The following is a 17,153-nucleotide window of genomic DNA, read 5'->3' as shown; positions in this document are numbered from 1 at the left end:
AACTTTCAATTTTCGCTCTTTGTTTTGTTTTTACAATAATTCAGACATTGGGATGGTCGTCAAGTTTTTGCATGTGTAATTTTGTTTTTGTTAGGAATATTGCTTCCTCGTCAAGCATGGGGAGGGATCAGAAAAAGGAAAAATATAGAAGAAAGTTTCGTGATGACCACAACATACTAGTTTCTTTTTACTTTGACAATTTTTCATTCTTCTGAAAGGGCAATAAGTTCCAATCTTATCTTCTGCATGTTCCCTTAAAACTTTGAACTGGAATATCTCCTTGAGTTTTGATCGCACAAATGTTAATGTTTTTGTGTCAGTAATAGTTTTCAATGGAGATTATTTCTCTAAATATAAGCTAGAGGACTAGGGCCCGTATAAAAAGATAAATTTTGTATTTTTTGACTCATTTTTACTTTCTTCTATATCTAATATATAGAAGAAAGTATTGGATTCGTGCAAATTTTCGAATTTCGAATTTTGACGGATTTGAACGTTTTGAGGTGTATTGAGTCCATTTCGACTATTTTTGGAAAATGTCTGTCTGTCTGTGTGTGTGTATGTGTGTCACGTCTGTGTGTGACCAGTTTTTTGTGGCCGCTCTGCAGCAAAAACTACCGCATGAAATCAAACGAAATTTGGTACACATATGTGCCGCTATGTGAACTTGTGCCCATTGGTTTTTGGCGCGGATTCCTCCAAGGGGGGTGGAGCAATGGGACGTTTTTTGAGTTGCGCGTGCTTGCTATTCCTCAGGAAGTAACTGGCGGAATCAAACAAAATTTGGTCCATATGTTGCCATAAACAGGAACAGGTGCTGATTCAATTTTGGGGTCAATAACTTGGGGGCAAATAGAGGTCATGCAGGTTAAAATGGAGCACCCTGTATACTTGCTTACGTTTTATTGTAGTCAATCTTTATACAGTACTAGCAAAAAATACCTGGCGTTGCCTGGGTCAGTAATAATTATGAGAAACAATCGTTACTTGCATTTGTTTTCTGCTTTAAGTGAAAGAATTTAAAACACATTTTTTTGACATGATTAAAAGTAGAGTTTCTTCCTTACCCATAAAAGTAAAATAGCAATAAGTATAAAGAACAAAATAGTATTGATTTAGAAACGAAAGCACTATATTTAAGCATATACAAATTTCCAAAACATGAAATTATTCGTCTCATGTTTAAAAAAATTAATATGTTGATACTTTTTTTTTTTTTAACATGGGGTCTAAAACCTTCACTGTATTGCTATTGACGTTGCTCGTTATCCCTTTATACTTGCTTTAGTTATTTTGGGAAATTTCAATCATTGTGGGCTCTTGGTGCGATTTTACCGAATTTGCGGGAATCGTTTTGGGATACCTTCGATGATGCTCCCTCCTTCTTTCCTTACTTTGTAAAAACTATATATTAATTTTCGTTACAAAGATATTATCGCCAAGTGCTGAGATACTTTTGGTCACCATAAAATGGCGCTAAAGAGTTTCATTCGAAATGTTTCCAAAATAAGTAGTAAAATTTGGCGATTGTTTGAAATTGCAAAAAGAAAAAAATAATGGAAGCCTTTGTGCTGTTTATGGATTTGCCTAATCAGTTGCTGGAACATTTTACACAGTAAAAAAAAGTTTTTTTAAAGATTCTTTGATTGGCGATATTTTGTTTACATGGTGAAAGCTGAGAAACATGTTTACGTAGTCTTTGGCTTCAAAAACAGCGACAGTTGAAAAAACTGCCAAATGCTACTGAAATCTTTCTGTAAAAATTTGGGCGATATTTCTGCTGGTTGATTGGATAATGAGTAAGTGTCCAATCAGCATAAATAATAATAAAAAAAACATTAATTACATTAGGGTTCCTTTTAAAAGGAAAATAATCAGCCAAATCCATTTATTATTCGCAACTCCAACGAACTATAGGGGGCACTGCAGTCACTGTCTAATGGCGGAATTGAAAACTAAAACAAACGCATGTGGTAGCGAAGAAAATGCTAAAAGTGTTGTGATTTTTGTTCGTACGTATGATTTTTTCGCTTTATTCTTTTTAAATTAATTTTCAAAGTCTTGTGGATATTCTGGCCCACGTAGAAAGAGATTAGAAACCAAAAAGTATTACGAAAGTAAACAATTAATGCAGAACACACAGTAAGTTGTTCTGAAGCAGCCATTTTCACGATGTTGAATTCGGAATTCATAAATTTTTGGTTCGCTTCGAACGGCATTTTCATTTTGTACCGTTTTTTCTATACATTAGTACATATTAAGTTCAGTTTCGTGACATTTCCAGCATTTGTTGACATTTTTGTCACATAGTGCACATACGTGGCAGACTGTCAAGAGCAACGTTTAACACTAGATAATTTATTTCTATGACTATATGATTGGATATCCAAAGAAATCATGCATTTAATTCATTCGTCATGGAAATGATTTACCTGATATGCGAAATCTTGTCAAGATACATTATTCTTTCACATAATTTTAAAACCATAACACTATAAACAGATTTTTGGCGATCTTTTATTTTTTATTGTTCAAATTCTTAACGTTCTTTCTGGATTTTTCAATCTGTTCTGCGATAAATATTTTCAAGAAAATTTATTTGCATACTGTCTATTTCAGTAGGATACTGTAGTAACAAAGGTTATTTAAATCATTTATGTGGAATTAGGTTAAAGAAAAGTGTCCAGTCAATGTTGTTAAGTTCATTTTTTTTTCATCGAATTGAAAAACTGATATTTATTCAAATTCACTCAGAACAAAATAAATAAAATGTGTACTCACAGTTTATATATGGTGGTAGTTTTCTTTTCAGTTGAATGACCATTATTTCTTTTTACTTATCGAATTCTGTAATTTTACTATCATTTTATTCCACTCATGATAAAAATTAAAAATGGTTTAACTAAAAACGCGAAAACTCGCCAAGGCTACTTTGCTTGCACAATACTAAAACTACTATAACCCTAAACAAATTTGGCGAAACCTTTCAGCTGAGAATAAAAGGAATAAAGTAAATTCTTTCTCGGTTAAACATTTTTCATTTTGTTCTACGATAATAAATTCAAGAAAATATTTTGCATACTGTCCATTCCAACTAAATGCTGCAGTAAAATATGATTAGTTAAATTAATTTAAGATTAAAAAAAACTCATATTCTTACAAATTCATACAAAACAATAAAAAATTTTACCTGGTATAACGTTATCCAATTTTGTTAATCCAGAGTTTTCTTGTTTACGCTTCCACCATTTAATACTTTTTTGAAAGAAATAAGGAAAACTAACATTATTTTGAGAAGCTCTCGAGAATACTACTATGGGACGAATTAATTTCTGTAGCTGAAAGCAAACTAAGACACATCGATTGCGTTAATAAATACTCAGAACAAACTGCCTGTGTTTACGTCAACAGACACACGTGATGCGCAACGTGGCAATGTTTTAGGTGCAGACGCAGTTTTATAAATCACCGCAAGGTAGCGTATTCGAGCGCTGGAGTTCCGAATAGCTAATCTTGTCGGAAAACGTTACTTTAAGATTTGACTTGAGAAAAGCCTCGAGCAGTCAGACGAAACGAAAAAATATTCGGCAACACAACAATTCTAACTATCAACTGAGAGTTGAGATGATACACTAAATACTGAAATGAGTTCATGAAAGCATTCGAACATGGGACAAAAAACCTCATAATTCGTTTTTTACAACTTAGAACTTTCTGACATGCCATTTTCAGCAGAAAAATTAGCGCTTTCGATCTGCACATAATTTTAATATGCACACGTATTTTTTCACTCCCATATTGGGGCATTAATGCGAAAATTTGAACTTAAATTGGAATAAAAAAGGAATTATTGATCGGATTTTTTTCGAACTCGTCTATAAACCTTCTCAGTACCAAAAAGAACAAACGGTGAAAGTTTCAGTCAAATCTGCTGGGTAGTTTCTGAGATCCTAGGGAATACCCTCCCCCCCCCCCCATTTACCAACTTCCATTTATATATATATAGAAAAGCAACCGTAAATGCTTTCTTCTATAATTGTTCAATAAAGATGTGCTGTTTAGAAATATGAGAACAAGGGGCCATACATAAATGTTATCACAATTTTGTTTTCAACAAATTTGACCCTCTCGACTCTTCGTCTCAGTGTCACCCTCTTCCTTCGCTTGTCACATGTCACGCTGTTTTTCATAAATATATTGTTATAAAAAATGTGTGTCACACATCTTGTTACCCCCGTCCTTCTTCTTTACCACAAGCTCCCTTATCATTCCTTCCCCTTCAAAGCGTCACAATATTTGTAGGTGACACCTAAATAAATAAAATATTTTTTCTTTCTGGAGAAATCAGAAATCTACTAAGCGATTTTGCGGAAATGTAAAAGTGGAAATGAAAAAATGGCGGCAATGGATTGAAAAAGAATCTACAAGAGGAATTTTCAACCCCTGGTTCGGTGAAGCGGCTAACAGTTCTTCGAAGTACTTCACTTGTTCAAGTAAAAACAAAAGAAAAGTCCATGTTCCAAGTAAATAAAAAAAAAATTCTCATATAAATAATTCGATGGCTAAGGTGTGATATCTCGTAACTTATACTCTTTGATATTGAGCTACGGGGTATCACACATTAGCCATCGAATAGCCGATGATCGAGTATATATGTATAACCCGCGTGTTTCAACAATAAAACTCTCGCCACGGCATGATAATTTGATAATATGTTTTGGTAATGTTTAACATGCAGGGAAAGGCTTTATTGTGACAAGGCTGAACTCGATCTGGTTACTTAACTATTTTACTGGTCAGACTGTCATTTCAGGGGAATGGAGAAACGAAAAAATGGTCAACAATTAACGCTACGCACTGGAGTTTAGGGTTAATCCACTGGAGTTAGGGTTACAATTTCAACTATCAAAATATCACCAAAAAAGCAATTCGCAACTCCAACAAACTATAGGGGGCGCTGCAGCCACTGTCTAATGGAGGATGAAAAAACTCAAACAAACGCACGCTGTAACGCATAAATTGCTTCTAAACTTAGGAAATGAGAGAAATTTTAGTTCGCATGCATGATTTTTTGTTCTTTATTCATTTGAAAAGATTTTTCAAAGTCTTTTGGTTGTTCTGACACATGTAGAAAGAGATTAGAAATCAAAAAGTATTACGAAAGTAAAAAATTAATGCAGAACACACAGTAAGTTGTTCTGAAGCAGCCATTTTCACGATGTTGAATTCGGAATTCATAAATTTTTGGTTCGCTTCGAACAGCATTTTCATTTTGTACCGTTTTTTCTATACATTAGTGCATATTATGTCCAAGCTCGTGACATTTCCGGCATTTGTTGACATTTTTGTGACTTTTCCGGCATTTTTGTCACATAGTGCACATACATGACAGACTGTCAAGAGTAACATTTAACACTACATAATTTATTTCTATGACTATATGATTGGATATCAAAAGAAATCATCATGCATTTAATTCATTCGTCATGGAAATGATTTAACTGATATGCGAAATCTTATCAAGATACGTTATTCTTTCTCACAATTTTAAAACCATAACCCTATAAACAGATTTTTGGTGAAACTCTTCCACCGATAATGACAGCTTTTGGAGAGGAATAAAGTTAAGTTGGCGCGATATTTTAGAGATAAAAATTCCAAACTTTTATTTTTTATTGTTCAAATTCTTAACGTTCTTTCTGGATTTTTCAATCTGTTCTGCGATAAATATTTTCAAGAAAATTTATTTGCATACTGTCCATTTTAGTTGGATGCTGTAGTAACAAAGGTTATTTAAATCATTTATGTGGAATTAGGTTAAGGAAAAGAGTAATTTTTCAGCATGGCCCCTAGTGTCCAGTCAATGTTGTTAAGTCCGCTTTTTTTCATCGAATTGAAAAACTGATATTTATTCAAATTCACTCAGAACAAGATAAATAAAATGTGTACTCACAGTTTATATCAGATATTTTTGATGTTACGCTGTTGCGGATGACGATTCCAAGTGATGAATTACGCAAATAAACAAAAATACACATAACAAACTGTTTGTTCTGCCCAAAATGAACACATGAAACGCAATGTTTTAGTTTTTTCGGCAGTTTTGTAAATATCCGCGAGGTAGCGTATTCGAGCGCTGGAGTTGCGAATGGCTCCGTTCAAATGTAGAAGCAATTTTCACTCGTCATATCATGACGCGCGACTCTATAGTATAATAACAATGAAGTTTTATGCAGTATGTATTTCTTTAATTTCAAAGGTTTATTAGGTTTTGCGTAATAATTACAATATGTTCTTCGCTTCACATTCAAACATATAAGTCCTTCATGTCAATTACTATTATTATTTTTTTCTTTGTAAAAATGGTGCAAACAAATACTCCACCCCCACCCCCTGCTCAATATTGACTAATTGCAAAACCGGTGCACAAAATGTAAAAAAGAGGAGGAGGGAGAAGAGAGAGAGAGAAATAAAATAGCAATGCAAACAAAAATAAGATATTTCTTCAACAAAATTGTCATATCTAAATTTCTGGAGAAACGGGATAATTTCCCTTTTTATTTTCTTTAGGCATAAAATATATTTTTGGGTTATTTTTTCTTGCTCAATAATGTAATTTTTATACCCAAAATGTCGTCCTGGCCAGCAGTACGCATTCTATAACACTAACCATTTACGCTGACTTTCATTCAACAAGTATAGAGAAGTTGTAAGTAGCAAAATAAAAAGATTTTAAGTGAAATGAATGAATAGTATGCCACATAAGAAGCTTTCATAATCATAGGCGTTCTAAATTGCGTCAGATAACAGCACGTCAGAGCAACCACAAAAATATCTTGCCATAAAACAGGTGTTGTTTCTCCTGTTATTTATACAGTCGAACTCTGTTATAACAAACCCTGACTTAACGAAAACCCGAATTTAAGTCTATGGGAGCATAACTCGTTTTTAACGAGCAAACCCCGCTTAAAGCGAGCAGTATTTTTTGTGATTCACAAAATTTCTATTGATTTGGAGTCAATAGAAACCCTTTTCTGGTAACATTCCTAAGTCAACCACAGTTAGCGACAAATCCTAAATCCTGAGAACGAGATTTTAATTTTTTTTTTTTTAATTTATGGAGTAAAGGAACATTTAAAACTTATATCCGTGTTATGAGACTACGTGTATTCCTCAAAAACAATAACACAAGACATTCAGACAGTTCAAAGCGAAGTAACCAACTTCTTTGTTACTGTAACAGTGGTTAAAAAGAAGAAAAAAACATCCATGGAGAATTTTTATGATTTTTTCACGAACTCGTTTTATACGAGCAATCGGTTATAACGAGCAATATATTGCTTATAAGCGAGTTTGACTGTACTATTTATCTTTTTCGTCTCTCACATCCTTTTGCTTCTGAGTGCCTACATAGCTGCCGGAAAACAATAAATATAAAAGCAAAAATCCTGAATAAAGGCGATAGCTGCAGCTTGAATAAATGAACGATATTTATGCTACTTTATCGGGGCTAGACTTTTTTCTTACCCTTGGTTAAATAATTGCTTTTCTCATGGGATAAATAAAGAGAATTAATTCATTTCGGTGTCGGCTGAACATTGTGCACGGCCCGAAATATAGACTTTTAGAGAAAGGGGTGGTTTCCTTCAGTCAAAAGTACTACTTTTAGTCATTGAAATAGATAGAATGAGCAAAAAAAGAAATACATGAACCCAGAAAATACTTCCATTTTCCCCAACAGTTTTTTTTAATTAATTTTTTTAAATGTCCGATTTTTCAAACAAGGCGTGGTCTTTATGACGTCACAAATGATGCAATTTGGCGCATCTTTCTACTACGTTTCCACGTTATGATAATTAAGCAGCGAATTAAATTGCGCTCTACGCTTGCTATCAAGCATATCGTTGCCAATACACGTGAGTAAAGATGCGAATTAAATATTTTGTTCTGTGAATGGCAACATAGAATGGCATTTCATCATTTTTGATGTCACATGACAGAAGTGTAAACAACGAAAGCGCAATGATTTAAGTAATTTTTTTTTTAAATATTAAACTTAAACAAATTATTTTTAAAATGGTCAGATCCTATGTTTTTAAGCATGCTCTTTCTGAAAAAAATACTTTAAAAATTTTGGAAACGACCCCATTATGTTAACATTTGAGGCGTTGTTTGCAGAGACTTTTATCAATTCAATGTGTAATACATTTAAATTTTTCCTCATTTTTTTTCTTATATACATACAAATGAATTACGCATCATTTAATGTTTAATATATTTCAACTTTTCCTCATTCCCCCCCCCCCTATATTCGTATGTGGTTCATTCGATATCGGAACGTAGCCCCCACATTTTGTAAAGTCGTCCTGGATAATGGTCATCACTGCCGCATGGATGCTATTCTTGAGTTCTTCTAACACTTTTGGTAGTTGGGGTACATAAATGAGGTTATTGTTGTCCCCCTCCCCCCAAGCACTGCTAGAAAATATACATCATACATAATGCAACCCAAAAGGAAACCGCTTTTCTTGTTTTGTCGCCATTTTAAAAATACTGCCCCTCGTATTGCCGTCTGATCAACACATTGCAAATCTTGATAAATTTGTGGTCATTTTCATATAGTCCTCAGCTATTCTGCCGAGGGAAGGTGAACGGAAGTATCTGCAGAAATGAGTTTTCAAGCTATTTGAAGAAACGAACTTTGGATTCAATACTAACAAGAAGAAAATGTTGGAATTGGACGTTTTCACTTTTTTTTTCCAGCGGAAACCAAGTAAGCAAGCTTGTACAATGAAGCGAATGTACAATAGACAACAAAAATACAAAAAGATGGAAAAAAATCTTGAAGTTACTGCCTTTTGCCTGCTTATGGCTGATTTAAATGAACATCCTAACCATCACAAAAAATCAAGTTGTTTCATCGTCATACAACGAGAGGTTGAAAACAAATTTAAATTCGGAGAAAGTACATAAACTAACTTCATTACCAAAACTCATGACTAACTTCATTACCAAAACTCGAGTTACTTCAGCGTGAGGTTGAAAAAAGAAAGTTAGCCTTAAAGTATATATTAAAGTGTCTAATGGAAACAATTACTTCCAAACGTCCCTTTGTGGAAAATTTGAAACAAATATACGTAGAATTAAAAGACAATAAAAGTAACAGATCTGCAGTTTAATTATCATCAAAAATCAAGCAATTTCACCGTCTTGGTATTTTGTATTCATAAGTTGATAAAACATGCATAAAAATAGAACACAAGTTCTTTGGTTTATGTTATTTTCCGCCAAAAATTAAATCACGTACACAAGTGGTTCAAAATTTCCAGTAGCTTATTAAATGTTTTGACTTAACTGAACAAGCAACGATAAAATTGAAAATTTTAAAACCCCCCGACTGGTCGCAACTGTAGAATCAAGAGGGAAAATTGAAAATCCCTTTAAAAGTCATATTATTGAAAATCAATTTCAAGTATTTTATTTGCTATTAAATAGAAACTGGCAACAGACAAAAATTTTAAATCATTGCGTTTTATTTCCTTGTCGGCCAACAATGAATTCGTTTATCAATCGCGTGAATAAAGGTTTAGCCGCTATTAAAATCTGTTTTAAAAAAACGCTATCATTCGAACTCTATGAAACATGAAGTTCATGTTTCCAAACGCATTCTGTCAGACGCGGAAAAAAAAACTCTTTATTTTGGTATTAAAGTTTAAAATTTTTAACTATGTTTTCACTGCAAAAATCGCGTAAAACCTTTTAGAAATTTTTAATTAATATCTCCGTTAACTAATGTCATCCAAAGATGCAACCTAGCTAAGAACACTCTCGATCAACTCTCCTTTCGAACAAATTTTTTTTTGGTCAAAATCGGTCCATCCGTTTAGGCGCTAGAGTGCCATAGACAGACACACAGATACACAAACACTTCAAACTTATAACCCCCTTCCTTTGTGTGTCGGGGGTTAAAAATAACATGAAGCCGCATAGAACATTGCATTGTGTTTCATTGATAAAAACTACATGTGAAATAAAAAGAAAAGAAATCTATATGTAGTTCAAAATATAAGTAAATTCTGCACAGTGCCAGATCTACGGGGAACAAGCGAGCTGGGCCAATGCTCTGATCGGCAACTTCTGGGGACGGCAAATTCACCCTAGTTGTGTGTTTGTCAGGGTTCGAAAATATCATGATATTTTCGTTAATATCCGATATTTTGATATACATCGGATATTTTGATATCTATCCGATATTTTCAATGAGCACAAACTAAAATCTTCAAAATAGTAAATGCATTCTCAACTCACTCTTTTTTTTTCTTATATTATAATTACAATATTTTGACTTAATATATTAAGGTTTCCTTCATTATTGATATCTAATATTTCGTTTTACATTTCTATCAATTTTAATAGAGTTAATTTAGCATTAGTTGTTTTACTCATTTTTCTTTTGTTAGCTACTTTTACAGTTATTTGATTCATCAGAAATAAATAATATGCATTAGTCGGTTTTCAGTCATTGTCTTTCTTTCTGAGCAATGTCTAATGTTTAGTTAGGTACTTTTAATATGAATTCAAATTGTGACATTACTAATAATGTTATGAATACCATATGCAAGTAAAAAATGGATACAGTATTACTTTGTTATATTATTGATGTACTAATACATTATAAAAATATGGTGTATAATTTTGGTTATTTTTAATAATAAATGAGCAATATTACTATGATTAATATACTTTTCATATTGAAAATACCGTAGTTGAAAAAATAAACATTGAAAATATCAAAATATGACATTTTCAAAATAAATATCGGATATATACCGTGATATATATCGGCGAACCATGGTGTTAGTTTGTTTGAAACTCGATGTAAATTACTGAAGGAAGATGGGTAAGGGAGGCAGTTTCGCGATTTGTCCCAACACAAAAAATCGAAAATTTGGCACTGATTCGACATAATAAATAATCATTGTAAGCGTTTGTTTTTAAAGATGAGAGATAGGAGGGAAAACACGTGCAAAATTCTACGCTTTTAAAAACAAGGAACGTTACACACTTTTAAAAATAGCTTACTAAAAATTTCGTTTCAAATTTATGGAGAAGAAATTTAAAGTACGTTACCTTGCCATTATACTTGAATGAAAAAGGATTCGATTGCCGTTTATTCCTTCAACTGCTTCCTTAATTCGATGATGATCGTCAAAGGCTGTCATAAATAAATACTCGAATAACGTTCGTAGTTAGCCGTATTTCATCAACATAACAGAGCATTTACTAGAAATGTTTTTTGTGAAACCGAACATAGTCAAAAACATTTGCTTTCTGTAGTCAAAAATCAACTCTAATCCAACACAAATCCCAATCACGCTTCCAACATGGATGTAAAATGAATTTAAAACTCGAGTTGCAGTTAAAGTTAATCACTAGGAAACTGATTCCAAATATTTGTCACCTGGTGGTGGAAAAAAAAAAAGCAGTAGATTAAAGATTGTAATTACGGTGAAAGAAGAAATACCTTGTCTTAAGAAACAGAAAAAGTGGGGGAAGATTGTACTGAAGCAACGATTGTAATTACTCAAACAGTTTGACAAATTACCTTAACAAGTAGATTTGGGGGTTTTTTTTTAAGTGGGGCAAACTCATTAAAGAAAGCTTGCATTTATGTATTTACGAAAAAAAGAAAGCTGAGGAAACCATTTCTTAAATTGTGTCTTTTTTGAGTGAATTAATCTTCGCTTAAGGTACAATGGAGTTTATTGAAAAAAAAATCGATATTTTCTTTTGTCTTCTATCTCCCCCCCCCCCCCCTCCTGCTTTACCTGTTATTATTCCAAAACCTGCTGAAACGGTATAAAATAGAAAATTTTGAATTTCAAGAGTACTGACATTTCAGGAAACTTTAACCTGTAATTTCTCTATTTTCGACTGTCGCACTCAGTTACACTCTGTCGCACTCAGTACAATGAAATCTCGTTACAACGAACTTTAAGCGACTACAAGTTTTAATCGTTGTAAAGAAATTTTAGCAAAGTAATGAGTAGTAAATCAGGACTGGAAACTTACTTCGCTGAAACGGATATTTTGCTGGATTGGTATACGGTGTAACGGAATTTCACTGTATTACTGCATATTGGCATCAAACTGAAAAAAAAAAATAATAATAAAAAATAAAGTATCTAAAATTAAGAAATAATAGCTGTAAAAACCATTTAAAATGCGTTATTAATTTACACATTTTAAATCTAAGAAACATCTGGCACTATCAAAATCCAATTTTAAAAACAGAAAAATAGTAAATAAAAGAATTTTGCAGGAATCAAGAATGTGGTTCAAGTTTACATGAATCAAGGCGTGGTCTGTATGACTTCACAAGTGATGTACTTTGGCACGCTACTTCATTGTCACGCTAAATATTTACGTTTTGCTGTCAACAGCGTTGCTTGGTCATGATAATTAGCGCTGGGCGCTAATGGCATTTCAACACTTGAGATGTCATATAAGTGTAAAAAATTAATTTCAATCTGCACACCGATTAAAAAATTGTTAAAAAATATTAAACTTTGTCAAATTATTTTAAAAAATGGTTAAATCCTATGTTTTTAGGCATGTTCCTTCCGAAAAAAATACCTTTAAAGTTTCGGAAACATTTCCATTTTTTAGGAATCATCTTCACGTCGCTGTATAATGAGTGGGTACGAATTCGAAACACATATACTAATTCGTAAATGCACATCATACTTTGCACTCAGATGGAATTTAATTACTCTCTTACAACTGTTTGTCGAGGGCTCAGGAATGGCCATTTCCGGCTTCATTCTGCAGCTGAAACTCTTGAAGCGATTTGTAAACTAATAATCGACCGGATAACTTCCGCCTAATAACTTAGGACCGGATCCTTTGGAATGATGACTGAACATTCGAAATTTAATTAGAAACCCGATGCTAGACACATTATTGCGCTCAGCTGGACGAAAGACTCACACACACACACACACACAAATTTCGCCATTTCTTTAGAACACGAATAATTTGCCGTGTGAAGGCTTTTACCTAAGAAGATTTAATCAATGGTTGTAATTTTGATCTACCTTTCAAGTTTCAATCAGCACTATTCTATGATACAGTAGGAAGCTAGAAACTTGGAAAGTTCTAAAATTCCGTCGTTTTTGGAATCGGTCTAATTTTATTTTCAAAAAAAAAAAAAAAAATCTTTTAAGATAAAGATATTAAAAAATTGTAAAATCAGCAGAATTTGTAATGTAAATATACATGTATATTTCAGCCGGAATATTAACCATTTTAACAATTTCAAAATCACCACAGCTCTCTGAAACCTCATTGATTTCAATCGGCGTCTATAGTTGAACACTGCTCCACCTGACATCCTTTTAAGACCACGAACAACTACGTGTTTAGAGGAGAAAAAACGACTTTGCGCTTGTCTTTCGCTGCTTCCGAACCGTACGGGGAAGGTACCTTAGAAGCCTCGAAAAATCATTTTGAAACGAGCTGATGTGTGCATCACATGACTTCCTTTTACTCCAATTTTATGTCATTTCCCCATTATTGGCAATTTTAATGTGGTTTAATTGTTTACTCTCTAAATATCACCAACAGTGGACAAATTGAAACCAAATTTAAAAAAAAGTAGCCAAATTTGTCGCCAAGTTCGCGACAAAGCTTGGCGACCAAAAGACTGGCGATATATCGCCACGTCCGACAAATTATAACACAACTTGAGTTTACATCGAAATTAACAATGATTTCCCCCCAAAAAGGGACAAAAGACTAGTTTGGTGATTTTTGGAAAAATAATGAAAGCAGTATGCTTCACATGAGAGTTAAAGGATTTAGCAAAGGCATACTATTTATTAGCTGTACTTACCGTTTCTAATGGAAATAGAATCCAGGATTCGTAAGATCCTTTCATATCTTTACTCTTTAAAAATTATTTTATTTTATTTATACAGAAGTTATACAGTTTAAAATACGTATAGGACTTCGTGCGAAGTGCCTTGCCTCCGGACACATACAAGAAAGATTTACAACCCAAGAGAACGAAATGCCACCTAGGGCACCGGCGGAAATCGAACACACGACCTCCGGCTTAGAAGACGTAACTATTACCACAGAGCCAGGGAGGTCCCTTCCATAACAATAAAAAATTAATATAAAAAAGAAGAAGGTGACAACAAGCTATATAAAACCTGAGATATTTGTTTAAAAAGGCTTTAAAGTTTTTTGTCTAACGCTAGATTTGCTTCTTCTAGTTCAGGGTATTTATACTTCACACATATGGGAACACTTCGAGCTGTTTTCTTAAAAGAACCTTTTGAGCAAAAAGCAGAAAGAAAAATATCAAATCTCTGTTCAACTTAAATTAAAAAAATTAATTTTGTATCTTTATTTTATCACAATGCAAACATCCTAACAAGACACTGAATGGTAAGGTAGCTAGTGGGGTTTTTTTCTTTGGTTTTCCAAAATATAATCGATGAACAAGAAGAAAAGCACTAAATAAAATTTTTATTAATATTTTTTATTAGAAGTAAACCGCATTTAAGAATTAAATCTTTTATTAAAACAATATAATTTAACTATAATTTTGTTTTTTTTCTTTAACAAATAGTAATTATTTGTGGAAATCCTGCCTAAGTTCAAGGAGACGCTAGGGTATTACATAATCCTGGTTCAAGACCTCTGATGTAGTTAAAGCTAAGAGCCAAAAATGCAACTGAACAGCAAATTTAGCAAAACCTCTCAGAAATTAATATTGGGAAAAATAATATCACATCGGTAGGCAAAAGCAAAAACTCGAATTTAAAAACTTAATAAGAGCAGTCTGTTTTTATTAAATTAATTGAAAAACAATCTCAACAAAAATAAAGGATTGTGCATTATGTAACGCAGAAAAGAGCAAGGGTAGTCAGTTTAAATTAAGTTTTTATACTAATAGGAGATTCTGCAGAAGTGTTCCAACAAGCGTAATGTAGCGATACTGAACCTCATCGCTCAACGTCACTTTCAGCTTTCACTCGTTTATAAGGGGAAGGGAGAGTTGAGGCATTTATCGCCTGCTTTCTTAATCGCCGGACTGTGTTCAACGGAGGGTGTTAAGTTGAGGTGTTTCCCTGCTACGTTGCTTTCCACCAAGCGGATTAGGCAGATTTTCGCCTTGTTGCTTTAATATATTCTTAATGGCTCGTCCAGAATTTTCTTCCTCCGAAACCTGCTTTGAATATGAGAAGTAGTAGGAATGTGGAAACGTACGAATTTAGACACTTGTTTGATTAGTTGGGACTTATTTCTTGTTAAAAGTGAAAACACCTGTTCCAAATGAATCATGGGATGCAACAAAATGTATTGCAAAGGATTTATTTGAGCCGATAGTACGTACTCATTAATAAAGTCAGCATTATTAGGCATAGCTTAGCACTGAAAATTGCACTTGCTGTTTCAAAGTTAGAAAATGATACCGTTCTAGTGTTGCATACGATTGAAATCAAATATCTCGTAGAAAACAAGCTGTTTCAGGCCAAATCTGCCATTTATTTAAGCATTATAATCGCTGAAAGTTAAAGTAATTTAATAAATATATACATAAAAAAATCTAGTAAAAAACACACAAAGATACTTTTTAATTTAATGACAGACAAGAAAAATTCTTCTTAGAAATCAGACTTTAAGGGTAATATTGATCTCCAATTTCTCTGTCTTCAACTGTTGCACTCAAAGTAGTGTAACTGTATATTAACATAGGACTGAAAACCCCCCCCCATAAAATATAGTACAGTTATCTAAAATTAAGAAGTAATAATTACAAAAACCATTCAAAATGCATTACTAACTTCATTCAAAATTATTATGCCTTTCAAAGTAATTTCAAATTATGTGAGAAAGGTAATGTGAAATAATCATTTTAATTGAAGTAATGCAACTTTGAATTAGAATAAGTTAAATTTCGAAACGTTTAAAAACACCCCATTTTAATTTCATTCATGGTATCATAAGATTTAAAAATTTATTTTGTTGCGTAGGATATTATAATGTACCACAAAAGATTTCAACGACTTCAACACATCGTTTAAGAGTAGCTTTTTAGCAGTAATTTTGGAATTATTGGATTATACAGTGTTTCCATCTTATTTTACGGAAGAAAGTAAATAAACTGATATTTTAAATTTGTCAGGCAAAGTACGACATTGGGCATTCAACATTTTTTTTTCTCATTAGTAAAGTAAACTAAACAATATGAAGTTGTTAAAAATTATCCTAAGATCAAAGGGTACAGTAACAGTCAGGAAGTTACCCTTAGTGAATATACAGCAAACATATTCTTTATCTTATAAAAACTTGTGCTAGTACTTTTTTTTTTGTGGGTTCTCAACTAGAAAAGTAGTACTAATTTACCTAATCTAGCCGAATTCGGTATACAAAATGTCCCCTCATTGAAACTCGCTCTGATTAGTTTCGAGCACAAAGTGCTATAAAGAGTACCACAATCGGAAAATTTTCTTGTTAAGCATTCTAATTATCTTTACCTTTCTCGACATAAGTTTGCTGCAGCTTAAACAAGGCAATGTGCAGGAGTGCTCATCTCCCCAAGAGCAATGGAGTACACCTCAAATATCACAAAAACCCCATACCAACCCCTTCCCCCTCCCAAAAAAGAGAGAAAAATACAACGTTTTAAGCTTTCCTTACATTTTCCATGGCGCATTCTGCGTCCTGCATCCTCAATGTACGAATAACTTAATGCAGTTGAATTCATATAAATAAATAGTGGTAAATACTTCAATGTTTCAAATTCTTTAGTTAATTCTAATCCTGTATTTTTGCTCTATAGGAATGGTAAAACTGTTGTTGTTGTCTTGTCTATAAAAATGCAATAAGGTTTAAGTATTTCCAAAATTTTGAAGGATGGGTTTTGCAAGTTCTGGTACCTGAAGGCCGTATAAGATGTTCTCTGGAGGCGAACCAAGTCTAAAACGTGTAGGTAGGATAACTTGACAGTTGAAAAAGGGTTAAGGCGTTAACTGGATATGGGAACAGTGTTTGCATGTGAGGTAGGATCTGGTGTATGTCATATATATCCTCATAAATAAAATAGCCAATGATCGAGTAACGCTCCTGACGTCAACAAC

General features: G+C 33.1%; 1 protein-coding gene across 1 annotated transcript in view; it reads left to right on the top strand.

Moving 5' to 3' along the window:
- The window catches only part of LOC129224766 (chondroitin sulfate proteoglycan 4-like), a 270,210-nt gene that overhangs the window by 57,282 nt on the left and 195,775 nt on the right, over window positions 1–17,153 (top strand). The window lies entirely within an intron of this gene.

This window comes from Uloborus diversus, chromosome 6, assembly GCF_026930045.1.
Source record: "Uloborus diversus isolate 005 chromosome 6, Udiv.v.3.1, whole genome shotgun sequence".
Taxonomy (NCBI): Eukaryota; Metazoa; Arthropoda; class Arachnida; order Araneae; family Uloboridae; genus Uloborus; species Uloborus diversus.
This window is presented reverse-complemented; position numbering and strand designations above follow the sequence as displayed.